Source organism: Hyaena hyaena, unplaced genomic scaffold (genome assembly GCF_003009895.1).
Source record: "Hyaena hyaena isolate Hyena2069 unplaced genomic scaffold, ASM300989v1 scaffold_474, whole genome shotgun sequence".
Lineage (NCBI taxonomy): Eukaryota > Metazoa > Chordata > Mammalia > Carnivora > Hyaenidae > Hyaena > Hyaena hyaena.
In genome coordinates, this window is record NW_024081104.1 from 38,061 (window position 1) to 56,980 (window position 18,920).

The following is an 18,920-nucleotide window of genomic DNA, read 5'->3' on the forward strand; positions in this document are numbered from 1 at the left end:
GTCAGCCCCGGACCCCCCACAACAAAACCCCATCATTGGGGTGCCCCCCCCACAAGAAATCTGCTTCAAGTGAGGCAAGGGGCCCTGGGGGGCGGGAAGGGCCCTCCGTGGGGAAATCTACCCCACCTCCGCTGGGGGGTGGGGCCCTGTCCAGCTCCCTGCGGCTCTGGCTGGTGGGTGCTGGGGGCCCACTTAGGTGGGAGGGTGTGTGTGGCCCAGCTTCTCCAGCTCCACCTGGCAGGCGAGGACCGGCCGCTGCCAGCCCGACCGGGGGACAGGAACAAGCCACCTGTGGTCCCTGGGAGCCGGGGCAGCTGGCGGCTGGGCGAGCCTCTCACACAGACAGAGCCTCGCTCCAGCTTTGGCTTCCGCATGAGCCTAGAGGCCTTGGGGCCACCAGGGGGGGCTGCCTGTAGGAGGAGGCTTCCTGGGCTGTGATGGCCTGGCCTCGGCGCCCTGTCTTCCTCCAGGCTGGCTCTGTGCAGGGCGGCAGCGGGAGCCCAGGAAGCCCGTCACCTCTTGCAGACTCGCCTCTGTAAAATCTCTGCCAGGAAACGCTGGAAACTCACCCCGCGGGCGCGTACCAAGTGGGAAAGGGGGGGAGCTGGGCTGCCCTCAGCCCAGGAGGTAAGGATGGAGTCCGCCCTTCCAAGAGAGGGCGGCTTCCTGGGGGCCCGAATGCGCCAGCTCTGCCCCCGCCCCTCTCCCCACACCCTGCCCCCGCCTGCCGCTCTGCCCCTCAGGTGACTCCTCTCCCTCCCGGGAAGAGAAGGGAAGGGAGAGGCGGGCGGGAGGAGTGGGGAGGGGAGGGGTCCCCCAGCCCCGCCGCCTGCGGGAAGGGAGGGCAGGATGAGCTGGTGGCTGTAAACACTCCCGCGGGTGCTCTCTTGAAAGGACTTCCCGGGATGCCCCCGCGGGAAGGGACACAAGACGGGAGGCCTTTGAAAACTGGCTTCGTCCAAACCGCACTTACTCGCTTGGGGCCTGGCGGCCCTTTGAACCGTTCACACAGCTCAGGGCTTTGGGTCTGGCAAGGGGAAGGGGCTCCCTTGAGTTCCCGACACCCCCAGAGCCAGGCCTTAGCCTGGGCCCGGAGGATTCTCTCTGGTGGGATTCAGGCCGCAGCCCTGCCCCTTCCTGGGGGGCCAGGAGCCTCCCCACCCCCCCGGGAGGCTGGTGCCTTAGTGAGCGCACTTTTCCATATTTTGGACCCAAATCCTGTATGTACACGTTATAACCGGTATATATAAATCCTCCCAATGTGGGGCACTCAGTATTTTCTATCCTCCCAGTTCCCTCTCGCTCCACTCTGTTTTTTATTTTAAAAATCTAATCGAAAGCCGCTGTTGCTGATTTCGCAGCCGTCTGGAAGGCACCACAGAAGCCTGGTTAACGACACGTACTTTTCAGGAGGCTTATGGGCCTTTCTTAGAGGAAATCGAGTTGCCTAAGTGACGGAAGCGTCCCGACTGTAAAGGACATGGAATGTCAAGTGCACATGAACTCGATCCGAGCTGCGGAAGCGGCGCCTGGGCCCGCTGTGAAGTGCCGGTGCCTCCCTGGTCCCCAGGGCGCCCCCCGCCCCCCCGGGCGGTCCCCTGTGCCCGCGCCCCGCCCCCCCCGCCCCCCCCACCCCACCCCCCGGCTGCCCAGGCTCCTGGGTCAGCAGCGCAGAGGGGGGTCAACTCCCGGTCTGAGGCAGGAGGCAGGGGTGTGGGGGGCGAGCCTCGCGGAGAGGGGGAGGGCAGAGAGGCTGAGGGGTGGGTGAGGCAGGGAGCGGGTGAGACGCGCAGGAGGAAGAGGAGCCCCGGGACCACGCGCGCGGGCGCGAGCCTCCGCTGGGTGCGCGCGCACACGGGGGCATGAGCAGCAGTACCAGCACGTGCCTGCAGGGGGAGACAGGCGCGAGCACATAACCCACCGGAGCCTCCCCGCCTGCCCTCCCGGGAGGGGTGCGCCCCCTCCCCGAGCAGCAGAGGACGCGCGCCCACCTCCCCCGTCTCACAGCCTTCGCTGGAGAAAACGTGCCCTCGTGACGCCCTTCGCTGCCCTGGAGGCGTATCGCAGTCCGTCCGAGGGGTGAAGGGCTGTGGTGCGCGTGCAGGGCCTTCCCCGGGCCCAGGCCGGGGGCGGGCGGCCCCTGCGCGGCGGGAAAGGGTGGCCGTGCCCCCGGCACCCGCTCTCCTCGGTGCTGACTGAGCAGTGTCGGTCGATGAGGTGCGGGGTGACGGCGGAGTGGTGCGGAGCCCGCGGCCAAGGAAGAATTCTTGAGGACGGTCTTGGTGCAAAAAGGTGATTTTGTTAAAGCCCGGGGACGGGACCCGTGGGAGGAAGAGCTGCCCTGGGGTGTGGCAAGTACCTCGTTACGAACCCGCCGGTCGGGAGGGGGTCAGGGGTAGAGTAAGTCTCTAAGGTGCTTTGGAAGCAAGGTTTCCAGGACCTTGAGGGGCTGGTGTTGCTGGGGAAACGCCATTTATTACCGTTTCATAAACCTCACTCATGAGACCCTTCAGGTGCATATCGGGGGCGTAAGCTGGGAGTATGATTGCGGGCATATGTCCTGGGGCAGTGGAAATAAAGCAAGTTTCCAAAGGAATTTTTATACGTGAGAGTAGACTTACAGGATCCAGGCGGCAGGTGGGGGGGGGGGGGGAGTCAGAAAATGTTAAGCCAAGGTTCCCTTTTGCCCCCAGCAAAATGTCGTCATCAAGGCAGCTAAGCTCCTAGAGGGAGGTCACTCTGCCAGTTTCAAGGACTAATCAATAGACTAGGCAGTAAGGGAATTTAATGTTTCATTTGCCTTAGTTTCCCCCATCGCCATGGCAAGCACTTAACCCCCTTTCCTTTGTTCTTGGGCGGCCAGGAGTGTCTGAAGAATGTCACCGGGTCGGGGAGGGGGGTGCTAGCTTGTATTTTGCCCTCAGCTCACCCCATGCTCCGTCACCATATCCCCCCTGAAGAATTTTGACCCTCAAATGTTTCAGGTTGTTGAAGGTGGAAGGTCTCATCTCCTGCAGCTCCTTTCTGCTGAGTAGGGGCGTAGTGCTGTCCCCAGCTCTGTGGGTCGGTGTGGATCAGGTGGGGAATGCAGGGAGTGGTGTCTGCGTGAGGATCATGTGTCGTGAGTAGTCACTGTAGGCTGTTGCAGGATTCTCTCAGAGAGTCGTGACACCGAGGCTGTTCTTCCCAGGAAGCAACTTCATTCGGGCCGGCACCGCTCAGTTGGGTTCGTACCCAAAGAACTGAGCGGCCCACATCACGTGGCATAGTTTTTTTAATACATTTTCTATTTCTTTGTCTCCCATATATGGTGACACACATAAACATGCAGTCTGATTAAGTTTACAAGAACATGGGGGATGTAGGCACCTGGACCCATATCTAGGTGACCTTGAAGTCTTCTCTCCTCTCTTCTTCATTTTTTTCTCTCTCCTTAGGGAGGGGTTCCTACCACATTCCCCCCTTTGATGCTCGGACCCCTCTATTTTGGGTCAAAGAGCATCATCCTGGCTTAGAGGTTTATATTTCCATAACATCATTACATGAGCAGCCGTTTTTCTCTCAACCATAGTCTCAATGAGACTGGAGACTGATCGTATAATCAAGGGAGCCAAGCAGGGTACGAGCAAGCATCCTCCCAGAGTTAGGAGGACAAGACCTGTGAGGGCTTTGAATCCCCCGAAAACCATCCTCCAAATAACTCCCTGGGGCTCCAACCGTTCCGGGTCTGGACTGGGACAAGAGCAACCGTTCTCATTCGATCTGTGGTCTCCTCTAGGACTTTTCCCTCATCATCTGTCTGTAGGCAGCGGTTGCTCAGGTTGAATTTTCCACAAGCACCACCCTCAGAAGCAAGCAGGTGATCTAAGGCCAGGCGATTTTGGTAGATGGCATCGCACATTTGGGTTTGCTGCTTAGCTAGTAAGTTTCATTGGTTATAATTTCTGCAACTGCTTGTAGCCAAATTATGTGGTTTAGCATATAAATGGGGGTGCGGTAGCCCCGAGACCCATCCTCGGCCCAGGTAGCAGGGCCATAATAATGACTTATCCGCTCGGGAGGCCATTCATCATCTTTCCAGTTCACAATTTGCAAGGGACGCCACTTTCTTTGAACTTTCCTATCTCCCTACATTTGAACTCCCAGATGTTCTCCTTCTGCAAGTGGGAGTAGGAAGAAGGATGGGCCCCAGCACACGTGACCCTGACCAGCTGGGGCAAGCTCCGCCGATCCAATAGCAAGAAGTAAAGCAAAAGTTGCAATAATAGTGAGACAGGGGTGACAGTGCATTACAGTAAGAGGCAGATGTAGGAAATAAGGACAGTCTATTTATTTCACCGGACTGGCGATTCCTCAAGCTTCCGCCGTGCGTAGATGAATCAGCTTCCGGAGTGACTGACGCAGGGCTGTTGTCTCCCGTTGGAGTCTCCGCCGTGGCAGCTCGCTTCTCCCGTCTGGTCAGCTCACACGGCGTGGGCGGATCAGGAACGCACTCCCAGTGCCCGGATGCCGGCTTCGCTCTGCTGTGGTGAAGCCAGGGACCCACCTTGGCTACTTTTACTGCAGTGGGGATGGACAAAATGACAGTAAACCAGCCCCTCCAAAGGGGTTTGAGTGGTTGGACATTCCACTCATTTACCCATACAGCATCTCCTGGCTCAAAGGAGTGAGCATCTGTGGTCAGACTCACAGGCAACCGTTCTTTAACCCATCGGTGTAGAGTGGCTAGAGTAGAGCCCAGAGCCTGCATTGCTGCCTTAGGGTTAAATTGCCTATCTCATTTAAATCTCCTCTTATCCCTTTAATAATTGGGGGAGGGCGCCCATAAAGGATTCCATAAGGGGAAAGCCCCGTTTGCTTATTGGGGCTGCACCTGACTCTTAACAAGGCTACTGGCAACACCTGGTCCCAGCGCAGGTGGGTCTCCCGGCACAGTTCACTTCATTGTAGCTTCAAGGTTCTGTTCATCTATCCCACCTTTCCGGAGCTCTGGGGTCGGGGTGCCGTGTGTAACTTCCAGGTTATCTTTAGCCCCTTTGCCACCAGCTGCACCACCTCAGCCACGAACGCTGGCCCGTTATCTGAACCCATAGTGACAGGGATCCCAAATCTTGGGATAATTTCCTTGAGAAGTCGGGCCACTTCATGTGCCTTTTCTGCTCGGGTAGGGAAAGCCTCTACCCAGCCTGAGAAAGTACATACAAACACCAACAGGTATTTACATCCCTGAACCCGGGGGAGCTCTCCGTGAAGTCCACCATCACATTTTCTTTCCTTTTTTTTTTTAATTTTCAATGTTTTATTTATTTCACAGAGAGAGCGAAAGAGAGACAGCGTGAGCAGGGGAGGGTCAGAGAGAGAGGGGAGGGTCAGAGAGAGAGGGAGAATCTGAAACAAGGTCCAGGCTCTGAGCTGTCAGCACAGAGTCCGATGCGGGACTCGAACCCACTAACTGTGAGATCATGACCTGAGCCGAAGTCGGACACTTAACCGACTGAGCCACCCAGGCACCCCCACCATCACATTTTCAAAGGGGGCTCCCCCGATGCTCTGTACCCCAGGGGCGGCCTTGGGCCCCTGACATGGGTTGTTTCGGGCGCAGGTTTCACATTGCTCACATACCACCTGGGCCATGCTGGAGAGCCAAGGGATGTAAAAATACCGGCTTAACATTGTTTCAAGGGCTCTCTGGCCGATGTGAGTTTCCTGATGGACTGCTTAACAAAGGCTGGAGCTAAGGCCTCAGGAATTGCTACTTGGCCATCTTCAAATTTCCACCATCCACCTGGGAGGTAGTTACCATTCTCAGTCTTAAACCAAGTACTTTCATGGTGTGAGTAATGAGGGCCCCACTCTGTCAGTGGGTTAGGGAACAGTGCAGCAGGCAAAGCCGCTGATTTTATGGCTCCTTCGGAAGCTCCTAGCTTTGCCTCTCAGTCAGCCTTTCGGTTTCCCAGTGCAGCCGTGGTATCCCCCCTTTGATGTCCCCGGCAATGCATGACTGCCACACTTTTAGGGGCCCACACGGCATCTAAGAGTCCAAGGATCTCCTTACCACATTTTATGTTCTTTCCTCCTGAGTTTATTAGACCCTTCTCCTTATATAAGGCCCCATGTACGTGGAGAGTGGTGAAAGCATATTTAGAGTCTGGGTATATATTAACACGTATCCCTGATGCCAGTTGGAGGGCTCGGGTTAAAGCAATTAGCTCTGCCTTTTATGCCGAAGTCCCCTTCGGCAGGGCCTCTGCTTCAATGACAGAGTTTACAGTCACCACGGAATATCCTGCAAGATGTTCCCCCCTTTCTACAAAACTGCTACCGTCAGTGAAATATTCAGCATCGAGGTCTTTGAGAGGCTGGTCCCGCAAGTCTGGTCTGCTGGAGAACACGTCATCCATGACTTCAGTGCAGTCATGGTCTGGCTGGCCTGGCCCGACAGGCAATAGGGTTGCAGGGTTCAGGGTCCGTACTACTTCTAGGCGAATGCGTGGATTCTCACATAGCATTCCCTGATACCTGACCATCCTGGCGTTGGTGAGCCAGTATTGTCCTGTGTATTCCATTAATGTTAATACCGAGTGTGGCACTCGAACTCTTCATTCCTGTCCCATAGTTAACTTGTCAGCCTCAGACACTAAAAGGGCTGTGGCTGCTAGTGCCCGTAGGCAGGGGGGCCAGCCTTGGGCCACAGAGTCAAGTTGCCTGGAGAGAGATGCCACCGGGTGATGCCATGATCCCAACATCTGAGTCAGTACTCCCACCGCAATACCAGTGCGTTCGTGGACGAACAGAAAGAAGGGCTTGGTCATGTCTGCGAGCCCTAAACCAGGCGCATGAGTAAGAGCACGCTTTATTTCCTCGAAGGCCTTTTGGTGCACTGACTCCCACACCAGGGGTTCCCTTTCTCCCCCCTTTGTAGCCTCATAGAGGGGTTTTGCCAGGACTGAAAAGTGAGGTATCCAGATCCTACAGAAACCTGCAGCCCCGAGAAAGTCTCGAACCTGGCGCCGGGTTGTGGGGGTCGGGATAGAGCAAATGGCCTGCTTTCTCTCTGGGCCTGCTTTCTCTCTGGGCCGAGCTGACGCTGCCCCTGAGACAGGTGGAAGCCAAGATATTTAACCCTTTCTTGACAGATCTGGGCCTTTTTTCTCGAGACCTTGTAGCCGGCTTTCCATAGGAGGGTAAGGAGCTGCCGAGTCCCTTCCACGCAACCCTCCCGGGACTTCCCAGCTAATAGCAAGTCATCCACGTCCTGAAGCAGGACACAGTCATATTGATCTGCTGGGAAGGCTTCTAAGTCAGAGGCTAATGCAGTGCCAAAAATGGTTGGGGAGTTTTTGAACCCTTGAGGTAACCTAGTCCAGGTTAATTGGCTCCTGTCACCATTTTTAGGGTCCTCCCATTGGAAGGCAAAAATCAGTTGGCTCTGAGGGGCCAGGCAGATGTAGAAAAAGACATCCTTAAGGTCCAAACAGGTGAAGAAAGTGGCTTCAGCAGGAATGAGCCCCAGAAGTGTATAGGGGTTCGGGACCACTGGGTGTATGGTGACAGTCACCTGGTTTACTGCTCTCAGGTCCTGAACTGGCTGGTAGTCATCTGTGCCTGGTTTTTGAACAGGCAAGAGGGGTGTGTTCCAGGGCAACTGGCACGGCCTGAGGATCCCATACTTTAAAACTTTTTCCAGGTGCTTCTGGATCCCGACCTGTGCCTTGCGAGGGATGAAGTACTGTCTCTGGCGGGTGGGCTCTGCCCCAGGCTTTAGTGCAACAACCACAAGGGGGTATGTTTCGCGCCAGTCCCGGGGGGTTGTCTTCAGCCCACACCCCTGGGACCTTAGAAGGAAGCTCAGGCACCAATTGCGGTTTTTCCTTGAGGCTATAGAGACGCCATTCCTCCCCCCCTGGGGAAAGTCATAATCTTTTCCTCTGGTTTTCAGAGGGTCAGAGCAGCTCGTCCCTGGGAGTTGAAAGTGATCTGGGCTGTAGTTTTCCTAGTAGGTCACGGCCCATTAGAGCCACGGGGCAGTCAGGGAGGTAAAGAAATTCATGGATGACTTCGTGGCCACCTAAACTGCATCGTCAAGGTAACAGGAAGGGACGACGTATCTGATCGCCTGTGGCCCCCATGATGGTGGCTTGTTTCCGTGAGAAGGGGCCCACGGGTCGGGTCACTGCTGAGTGCTCTGCTCCAGTATCTCCCATAAAGTCAATGGGTTGGCCCCCCACCTTCATTCTGACCATGGGCTGCTGGGGGCCTAGCAAAATAGAGCCTGGTCTGTCCTAGTCTTCTGCATAGTCCTCCGTGGCGGCTAGCCCCCCAAAATCATTCTTGGGGGCCCCATGAGGCTGCAGGGTCGGCTGGTACTGGTCCTGGACCACGTGGCCCCTTTTTTTTCTGCTTAGGACCTTGCTGAGAATCGTCTGGTCGCTGGGGGCACCCACCTTTCCAGTGGCCCTCCTGACGGCACAAAGCACACTGATTCCAGCCTAGTTTCGACCTAGGGCGAGACCCCCTCCCCGCTGCTCTCCTTTTCTGGCCTTGGCCCTTTCCCTGCGGGGCTTTCTTCTGGGGGTGTCTTGACTGCTCCGCCAAGGCGGCAGCTAACAAGTCTGCCTGTTTTTGCATCTCTCGGCGGTCTTCTGTCTCTGCTGCCTGGTCACGGTTAACGAACACCTGGGTCGCTACTTCTAGCAACTGACTGGTATTCATGCCAGTGAAACCTTCTAGTTTCTGCAGCCTGCGCCGAATATCTTCCTGGGCCTGGCCTACGAAAGCCGCATTAATCATCTGCTGGTTGGAGGGGTTTCTTCAGGTTCTCCTGACTGTATGGGCTTTTTAACCTCTGGCCGGTATTTGGAGGCAGCCGTGAGGCGAGCCAGGATTACTTTACAGCTCTCTTCAATACAGACTTTTAGCCAAGGAGGCCGGGACAGGACCAGGTCTTGCCAACAGTCAATATAAGGAAATTGGTCAGGGTGGCCTGGGTCCCTTGCAATGACCCTGAACACTCGGCCAACTAGTTCCTCATCCAGCGAGCCCCGGGAGGGCCGGCCCACCCCGAACGATGGCCAGTCAATTTCACAGAATGTCCGGAGCTTCTCAGGAGTAAATTTTACACCATAATATCATAAATATCCCTTTTTGAAATTCCTCAACATACACTCTAGGGGAGTCGGTTTACTCTGCTTTCCACCCATTTCCTCCCCCTAACAGACGACTTTCACGCACAAGAAGGGGAAGACCAGAGAAGGAGGGGGACCAGGTTGGAAAGGACGCACACCCGCTTTGTCCGTTTCCGGCCGCTCTCCTCTCGGAGATATTTCAGGCTCCTCTTAGCATTGGCGGGTTCAGTTTCAATCCCTGACCCGGATCAGACTCCCGAGGAAGTCTGACGCCGCCTTAAGCCGTATGAGGTCGCCACGGAACCGCGGATCGGGACTCAACACTCGCTTCGGCCCTTGGTCAGGTAGGAACCTTCCCGTTGTCCGTCTCAGTCACACACATTCACACAACGACTCCAGCCCCAGCCCATCGCCCTCCATCCAGCGCCTTAGAGCCGCAGCTTCGTTCCTCTTCCCTTGTGGACTTACTAGTGCAACTCTGGGAGGTGATCAGGCTCCCCTTCTGCCTCTTAGGGGCAGGTCCACCAAAACGAACCCGGGTTCTTACCAGTCAGATGGGCGGCGCTCCTTAAGCTGGTTCCTGGGCCTCGGGTTCCGTTAGCGCACACAGGGCCCTCGCCCCAGCTCCCGGGACAGGCTGGTCCCCTACGGATCAAGAGGTCCGCTGGCGCCAGGTGAGGTCGCTTCTCCCGGCACTCCGAGGCTCCTACCCCGGTGGCAAGGGAGGTGGAGATGCCCCGTCTCCGAGACCCGGGCGAGGCCCCAGGCAATGTTGCAGGATTCTCGCTCAGAGAGTTGTGACACCGAGGCTGTTCTTTCCAGGAAGCAACTTCATTCGGGCCGGCACCGCTCAGTTGGGTTCGTACCCAAAGAACTGAGCGGCCCACGTCACATGGCATAGTTTTTTTATACATTTTCTATTTCTTTGTCTCCCATATATGGTGACACACATAAACATGCAGTCTGATTAAGTTGTCTCAGTTTACAGAACACGGGGGATGTAGGCAGCTGGACCCATATCTAGGTGACCTTGAAGTCTTCTCTCCCCTCTTCTTCATTTTTTTTTCTCTCTTCTTAGGGAGGGGTTCCCACCCAGGGGTGCATGAGAAGTCACTGTAGGGGTGCGGTCTCGGCAGCAGGCAGACAGACACGGGAGAAAACAGCGAAACAACCCGAATAACTAGCAAGATGAGCTCGAATGAAACTTCTTTGGTAGTTGACAAGAACCTTCAGTCCGGGAGTTGAACCTATCACTAAGGGAAGGAGAGGGATTGCTTAAAGCACCAGCTGGAGTATTCAGGTCAGTTAGAAACCCAGAGACATTTGTGTGGTCACCTGGGGTGTATACACAGCATTTTTTAAAAATGTTTTTTATTTCTTTTTGAGAGAGAAAGATAGAGATAGCATGAGCAGGGGAGGGTCAGAGAGAGAGGGAGACACAGAATCTGAAGCAGGCTCCAGGATTTGCATGACCTGAGCCGAAGTCGGACACCCAACCGACTGAGCTACCCAGGCTCCCCGAAAACTTTCTATTTTGAACAGAGAGAAAAGCAGAATTTTAATCTTATACCAGTGCACTTTTATTTTTTAATTTTTAGAAATTTTAAATTTTTTAATGTTTATTTGTCTTTGAGAGAGAGAGAGAGAGAGCACAGGCACACACGCACGCATAAATGGTGGAGGGGCCAAGAGGGAGGGAGACACAGAATCCGAAGCAGGCTCCAGGCTCTGAGCTGTCAGCACAGAGCCTGATGCGAGGCTTGAACTGATGAAAGGTGAGATCATGACCTGAGCCAAAGTCAGATGCTTAACCGACGGAACCACCCAGGCGCCCCTATTACCAGTGTACTTTTAAAATCCATTGCAACCTTAGTCCATCCCGAGCACACATAAAATCCAAAGATTTCCCTTCATGAACCTTCTACAACTTTCCTTTGCCTTCAAATGTTGTCCCAAGTCATTTCTCTCCAAACGACCAGTCTCCTTAGGATAAAATTACTTTCTTTAACCTTCAACAAAAAATGTATTTCCATTTCTTTTTTTTTTTTTTAAATTTTAATGATTTATTTATTTCTGAGAGAGAGAGAGACAGGCAGCATGAGCAGGGGAGGGTCAGAGAGAGAGGGAGATACAGCATCTGAAGCAGGCTCCAGGCTCTGAGCTGGCAGTCAGCACAGAGCCCGACGTGGGGCTCGAACCCACGAACCGCGAGATCATGACCCAAGCAAAAGTCGGACGCTTAACCGACTAAGCCACCCAGGCGCCCCGTATTTCCATTTCTTATATCTTTCTTACACATCTCCCACTTTCCTACATACAGAGTTGCTTTCCTTATTTTCATCAGTCTTAAGTACACTTAGGAGAATTTTGACTTAGAAACCTTAGTCTCCAACGAAAACTTAGGAACCAATCATAAACTTTTATGCCAGAGTTCTTTAGGTGGCAAATTCATGAATCAATTAAACACAAAGCATGTTTTTCAATAGACCTAAATAGTCTTAGTTTCTCTGCAGTAAGTCAAAGACAGATAACCTTATGTTTAGTAATCCATGCTTTAGCACCTCATTCTATTTGGAAAAGATCTAGATGTCCAATGAATTTCCTCTCATTTCTCGTGCAAACTAAAGTTTCAGGTTACCAGGAGCGCCTGAGTGACTCAGTCGATTAAGCGTCCGACTTCGGCTCAGGTCACGATCTCATGGTTCGTGGGTCCGAGCCCCGCGTGGGGCTCTGTGTTGACAGCTCAGAGCCTGGCACCTGCTTCAGATTCCTTGTCTCCCCCTCTCTCTGACCCTCCCCAACTCACGCTGCCTCTCTCTGTCTCAAAAATAAAATTTAAAAATTTTTAAATATTTTTATTTATTTCTAGGAGAGAGAGAGAGAGAGAGAGACAGGGTGAGCAGGGCAGGGTCAGAGAGAGAGGAAGTCACAGGCTCCAGGCTCTGGGCTGGCAGTCAGCACAGAGCCCGACGTGGGGCTCGAACCCACGAACCGCGAGATCATGACCCAAGCAAAAGTCGGACGCTTAACCGACTAAGCCACCCAGGCGCCCCTCAAAAATAAAATTTTAAAAAGATTAAAAATTTTTAAAAAACAGCATGGTTTCTTTAAAAAAAAAAAAAAAAAAAGGAAACTCTTCTGCCAAGGGGCAGCTGGCTGGCCCAGGCCAGAGGGGCCTGGGACTCTGGATCTCGGGGGTCGTGGCTGGAGCCCCACGTTGGGTATAGAGATCACTGAAATCAATAAAATGTAATAAAGTAAAATAAAATAAAACCTGCTAACCCAGAAAACACCTCATGATTTATGAGGGAGCGCAGGGCAGGCTGAAAGCAAAGCACAGGCTGACAGCACCCTCCCCCCAACCCCCAGATGGGATAGTGTGACATTCCTGGGACACTCCTTTCCTAGTCACTCCTGGCCAGTGGCCACCCAAGAACAAAGGGAAGTGCTTGCCATGGCGATGGGGGAAACTAAGGCAAATGAACAATTACATTCCCTTACTGCCCAGAGCCCATTGACAAGTCCTTGAAATGGGCAGAGTGACCTCCCTCCAGGTGGGAGATGCTTCATGTTGACGCTTTGCTGGGGGCAAAAAGTGACCTTGGCTTAACATTGTCCTGACCTCCAGGATCCTGCTCCTTTATCTCCACAGCGCCAGGATATATGAGCCATCATCCCCCAGGCTCAGGGCCTCTGCTCCACATCTGAAGGGTCTCATGACTGAAACGGTAATAAATGGTGTTTCCCCAGCAACAGCCAGCCCCTCAAGGTCCTGGAAACCTTGCTTCCAAAGCACCTTAGAGACTTTTTTTTAAATGTTTATTTATTTTTGAGGGAGAGAGGCCGAGAGACAGAGAGACAGAGTGTGAACAGGGGACAGTCAGAGAGAGAGGGAGACACAGAAGCTGAAGCAGCTCCAGACTCTGAGCTGTCAGCACAGAACCTGATGTGGGGCTCGAACCCACGAACTGTGAAATCATGACCTGAGCTGAAGTCAGACGCTTAACCTACTGAGCCACCCGGGTGCTCCCACAATACTTTAGAAACTTGGGGCGCCTGGGTGGTTTAGTTGGTTAAGCGTCCGACTTTCGCTTAGGTCATGATCTCGCGGTTCGTGGGTTCGAGCCCCGCGTCGGGCTCTGTGCTGACTGCCAGCTCAGAGCCTGGAGCCAATCTCAGAGTCTGTATCTCCCCCCCTCTCTCTGACCCTCCCCTGCTCACGCTGTCTCACTCTCTCTCCTAGAAATAAATAAAAAAAATTTAAAAATAAAGAAACCTACTCTGTCCCTGACCCCCTCCCAACCTGAGGGTACATAGTGAGTTACCCCTCAGGACCTCAGGGCAGCTCTTCCCACTTATGGGTCCTGTCCCCGTGCTTTAATAAAATCACCTTTTTTGCACAAAAGATGTCTTCAAGAATTCTTTCTTGGTCGGTCGTCGGCTCCGGACCACCCCAGGCTCCAGACCACCCCAACATCACCCTTAAAACTTCATCATATGTGCCCAACGTGGGGCAATGAGTCTTTTCATCTGGACTCTGAGCTTCAGTGCAATATGCTGCACTCCTCTAGCCTGTGGTTATTCTAACTTCTGCCTTTTGGCTGGAAGTTAGTGTCCCAGTTGGAAGGGTATTAAGACCCAGGAACTTGACGTCCTCTCTTTATGTCTGCCTTTAATTATTTAGTGCTTTTATTTGCTTAGATCGTGATGGATTTCGGTCTTTACTGTTTTTGGTCAATGTCCCCTCCTAACTCGGGTTAAATTACAAAATTAGGTAACTCCCCCTTATAAAATTTTTCTAGTGTTTTCCATGAGTTAAAAACAGCAGGTTCTTCAAGAAACTAAAGCAAGGCTCTTCGCAGACTAGGTAATCAGGGCATGGCCATCAGGGCACTGCCTTTTAGGGCACCGGCTTCAGGGTACGGTATTTCAGTTCATATGCCAAGCAGCCCCCTGTAGTCTAGAATGCAATGGGGAAGCGGGGGGACCCTGGCATCCCTTCAGGGGCCCTCGGTCGGCTGGTCGGTGGCCACAGCGAATTTGTTCCAGGGATGTCTTGGGCCGCTTTGACATCAGAACTTCTGACATATCCTGCGAGTGGGATGCCAGCCGGGAGTCGGGGGGTGGTTCTCAGGGGTAATGGACCTTCTCTCTCTCTACTTTTCTCTCTAGGAGGAACACGGGAGCTTCTCCTCAGTCCCTAAAGACTCTCCCTTGGGATGACTTTTAATTGGGACTGCAGAATCCAGGAGAGGACTGATCCCCTGTAACCCTGCATGGCCTCAGTAGGGCCTAGCAGTTAGATCTCTTCTGCAGGAAACAGGGCAAACGCACGGAGGTAGGAGGGTCTGGACCTGAGGGCCTCTCGCAGAAGGTGCCTAAGGACCAACCAGGCTAATAGACCCCCTTTGCAAATACTGGATGCCCGAGTAAATCCTCCAGGTAAATCCAGGGCACTGGAGGAACCACAGGCCATCCCAGTAAAGGGAACTCTCACTCTCCATTCTTACCCATAGTAGATGTGAGGGCTTCTCCCTCATTCATCTCCTGGGCTAGTGGCTATGGTCATTGGAGCCAACCGTGGTTAGGGGACCTTCCCTGTCTTCTCTGGCCTGACATGGACTGCCTAATTCCACTTGGGTGGGATAAGAAAACAGGCATCTGTGTCTGTGACAGAGCTGACAAGGTTAGAACCGGGCAATTTCCCTTCTCTGCCTTCTGCTGGCACCTCACCTCTTCTGCCTCCCCCTTCCCTCCTCCTATGTCAACACCACCTTGAGTGCAGCCTGCATAACTGGTTCCTATACCATCTTAAGTGCCTCAGGCAGCCCTGGCTCCTCCTCCCACCCTCAAGGTCAAGGAGCAAAGGGCGCCCCCGTTGACCACCCACTTCAGATTTCCCCACTAGTGTCCCAGGCAAAAACTGACAGAGGGGAGCAGATTATCTTTTAAGTGGACCCAAGTGGAACATATTTGTTTAAACTAATCTAAGTTTGCTGGTTTAATTAAGATAGGCCTGTCTTTAGAGTTATCAGCATTAAATCTAAAACTTTTATTTTACCAAGGTTTACTAAAGGTCAAATAAACTCATGTTATCCTATTGCAATTTATTAGCAAAAAGATGACTTAAAATAATGGTTAATTTTGTCTGTCTCAAAGCTTTCGTGGGTAATTGTTAAGATATCTTTCAATGTCTTTGGTAACCTGAAACTTTGAATTTCTTTTAAAGTTTTATTTATTTCTGAGAGAGGGATAGAGAGACAGTGTGAGCAGAGGAGGGTCAGAGGGAGAGGGAGACACAGAATCTGAAACAGGCTCCAGGCTCTGAGCTGGATGGCAGCACAGAGTCTGACGCAGGGCTCGAACCATGAGATCGTGACCTGAGCGGAAGTCGGACGCTTACCCGACGGGGCCCCCAGGCGCCGCCAGAAAAGTTTCCCAACATGGCTGTTTGCTGTTGGGTGTGAGTGAGTGTTCACAAAGGTCATCAGGGCCACACTGACCAGGGAGCATAAGGCAAGCTGACACCCTGCAAACAGAACCCCCCCCCCCCCCACTCAGGTGCGGTCCATGTGACATTCCGAGGCCACTCCCGGCTGCCCAGGAACAAAGGACAGGAAAAATCCAATGGCTCACGATAGAGATGAAGGCCAAGGCCGGCGGGACCCGAGTCGGCCTCAGGTCGCCAGTGTCTCAGTTACAAGGCAGCCTTATCAATAGCCTGATCTCCAGAAACCTATATGTTGTGAGAAACAAAGACGGAAATGGCAGATAAAATTACATTTCCTTATGACTTGCAGCCCATTGACAAAAACTGGAGCTCCGTTTCTCCCGGGAACTCCCTACTGTCTTCCAGTTAATGCCTTAAGGGAGGGGAAACCACCTGAGCCTGACGCTCACCCGGGCCCTTCCTCATCCCCTACAGCCACCGCCCCCAACCCGAGTTTACCCAGGCTCTCCTCACCGCCCCACTGCAGCTCTTTCTTCCCCGGTCCCGGTCCCGTCCCCGCGCTTTAATCTGTTTGTTTGTTTTTCTAATTTTTATTTTTTTTAATGTTTTTTTATTTATTTCTAGGAGAGAGAGACAGCGTGAGCAGGGGAGGGTCAGAGAGAGAGGGAGTCACAGACTGAAACAGGCTCCAGGCTCCGAGCTCCGAGCTGGCAGTCAGCACAGAGCCCGACGCGGGGCTCGAACCCACAAACCGCGAGATCATGACCTAAGCGAAAGTCGGAAAGTCGGACGCTTAACCGACTAAGCCACCCAGGCGCCCCTGTTTTTCTAAGTTTTAAAATACTTATTTCTGAGAGAGAGAAAGAGAGCGTGAGCAGGGGAGGGTCAGAGAGAGAGGGAGACACAGAATCCGAAGCAGGATCCAGGCTCTGAGCTGTCAGCACAGAGCCCGACGCAGGGCGCGAACCCACAAACTGTGAGATCATGACCTGAGCCGAAGTCAGACGCTTAACCGACTGAGCCCCCCAGGCGCCCCTACCCGTGCTTTAATAAAATCACCTTTTTGCAGCAAAGACGTCTCAAGAATTCTTTGGTGGCTGTCAGCTCCGGACCCCCACCATCACTCCAAAACCCCATTGTCACTAACTGCAGCTCCTGGTGGATAATGTTGCTAAAGACTCGTGAGCTACTGGGGGCCTGGCTAGTGTGGGGCTCTGGGTGTTTTCCCTCTCGTAAGGCATTAACATATGACAGGAGGCAGTTCCTGGAGAAACACTATTCTCTATATTTGCCTCAAGTATTTATTTGTCAGTGGGCTGCAGGTTATAAAGGAATTTAACGTAAGGCCGCCTGGGGGCTCAGTCGATTAAGCATCAGCTCAGGCAGGTCATGATCTCCCAGTTGGAGATTGGAGCCCCGCGTCGGGCTCTGTGCTGACAACTCAGAGCCTGGAGCTGTTTCCGATTCTGTTTGCCTCTCTCCCTCTGTCCCTCCCCCACTCGTGCTTTGTCTGTCTCTTTCTCTCTGTCTCTCTCTCTGTCTCTCAAAAATGAATAAACATAAAAAAAATTTTTTAAATAGAAATTTAGTGTTATTTACATTTCCTTCTTGCCTTTGTTCCCACATCACTGTGGAGGGGGAGGGGGAGGGGGCTCCGGGAAACCAAGTCCATGGGTTTCTGGAGATGAAGCTGTTGGTAACATTGGCTTTTTCTTGTAATTTACTAAGACGTTTGTAAACTGCTGGAGACTCCGGTCCCCGCAGGACTGTGATCTCTATCGGTCAGTCATTGGATTTTTCCTTTCCTTTGTTCCTGGGCAGCCAGGAGAGCCTGAGGAATGTCACTCGGACCCCACGGAGGGAGGGGGGAGGGGCGCTGGGTGCCAGCTTTCCTTATGCTCCCTCATCCTTTGCGAACCCAGTTCTGGCTCCAGAGCCCCCTCATCCTGGCTGAGCTTGGAAGCCCCTTTCTGGGACTAGCTGGTCCCTCCCGCCCCGGCCATGGACCCTGGCTGCCCGAGTGCTGTCTGGCTGTCAGTGCGGACGATGGGTGCGAGGCCTCACCAGCCGGCCCCCCTTCCCCACCCGATGTGATTTGATGTGGGAGCTAATGGTCAAAAAGAATTTTTTTTAAATATTTTTATTTATTTCTAGGAGAGAGAGAGAGAGACAGCGTGAGCAGGGGAGGGTCAGAGAGAGAAGGAGTCACAGACTGAAACAGGCTCCAGGCTCCGAGCTGGCAGTCAGCACAGAGCCCGACGCGGGGCTCGAACCCACAAACCGCGAGCTCATGACCTAAGCGAAAGTCGGACGCTTAACCGACTAAGCCACCCAGGTGCCCCCGGTCAAAAAGAATTCTTGAGGAGCTTATTGATGCAAAAAAAGGTGGTTTTATTATAGCCCGGGGACTGGAGCCCAGGAGCTGCGGGAGGAATTGTGAAGAGCCAGGGGTTATGAACTTTTAGGGGAGGGTGAGGGTAGAGACAAAGGAAGTTTATAAAAGGCTTTCTTATGTTAAAGGAGACTCGCAGGATCCTGGGGGCTGGGCTTTTGTCGAGCTGAGCTTGTAAGACCGTGGGGGGTCCCTGGAGGAATGTCTTACTCCACCCGCCTCAAGTCTTCCGGTTCTAAGGAAGGTTGATTTTATCTACACTTCTGCCTTTGTCCCTCACATCACTCCCCACCCCCTGAAGAATTTTGACTCTTAAATCTTCAAGATTCCTGAGGGTGGAAGGTCTCATCTTCTGTAGCTCCTTCCTGCTGAGTAGGGGTGTAGACATGTTCCTACCATTGGCCAACATTGGTCAGTTGGAAAATACATATCCTATATCTACACCTCTATCTTCTATCTAGGAGTTACCCGAGGCAGAGGCAGCCATTCCAAGGTGGACAACGTCTGTGAACCTCTCTTGTGAGAAAGGGTTGTCTGTGGGCTGGAAGGTAATGCGAAAAGGAGTCTTGGTCCTAGGCACAGGGACACCAAAAAGACAAGAAAATATTATTGTAATATCATAATATTTTTACAACAAAAAGAAGCCCAGGGGCGCCTGGGTGGCTTAGTCGGTTAAGCGTCCGACTTTCGCTCAGGTCATGATCTCGCGGTCCGTGGGTTCGAGCCCCGCGTCGGGCTCTGTGCTGACTGCCAGCTCAGAGCCTGGAGCCTGTTTCAGTCTGTGACTCCCTCTCTCTCTGACCCTCCCCTGCTCACACTGTCTCTCTCTCTCTCTCTCTCCTAGAAATAAATAAAACATTAAAAAATTAAATTAAAAAAAAAAAAAAAGAAGCCCAATTAAAAAAGCCTTTGATAGTTGACAAAAAATCTTCCTCCAGTCCAGGGCTTTAAC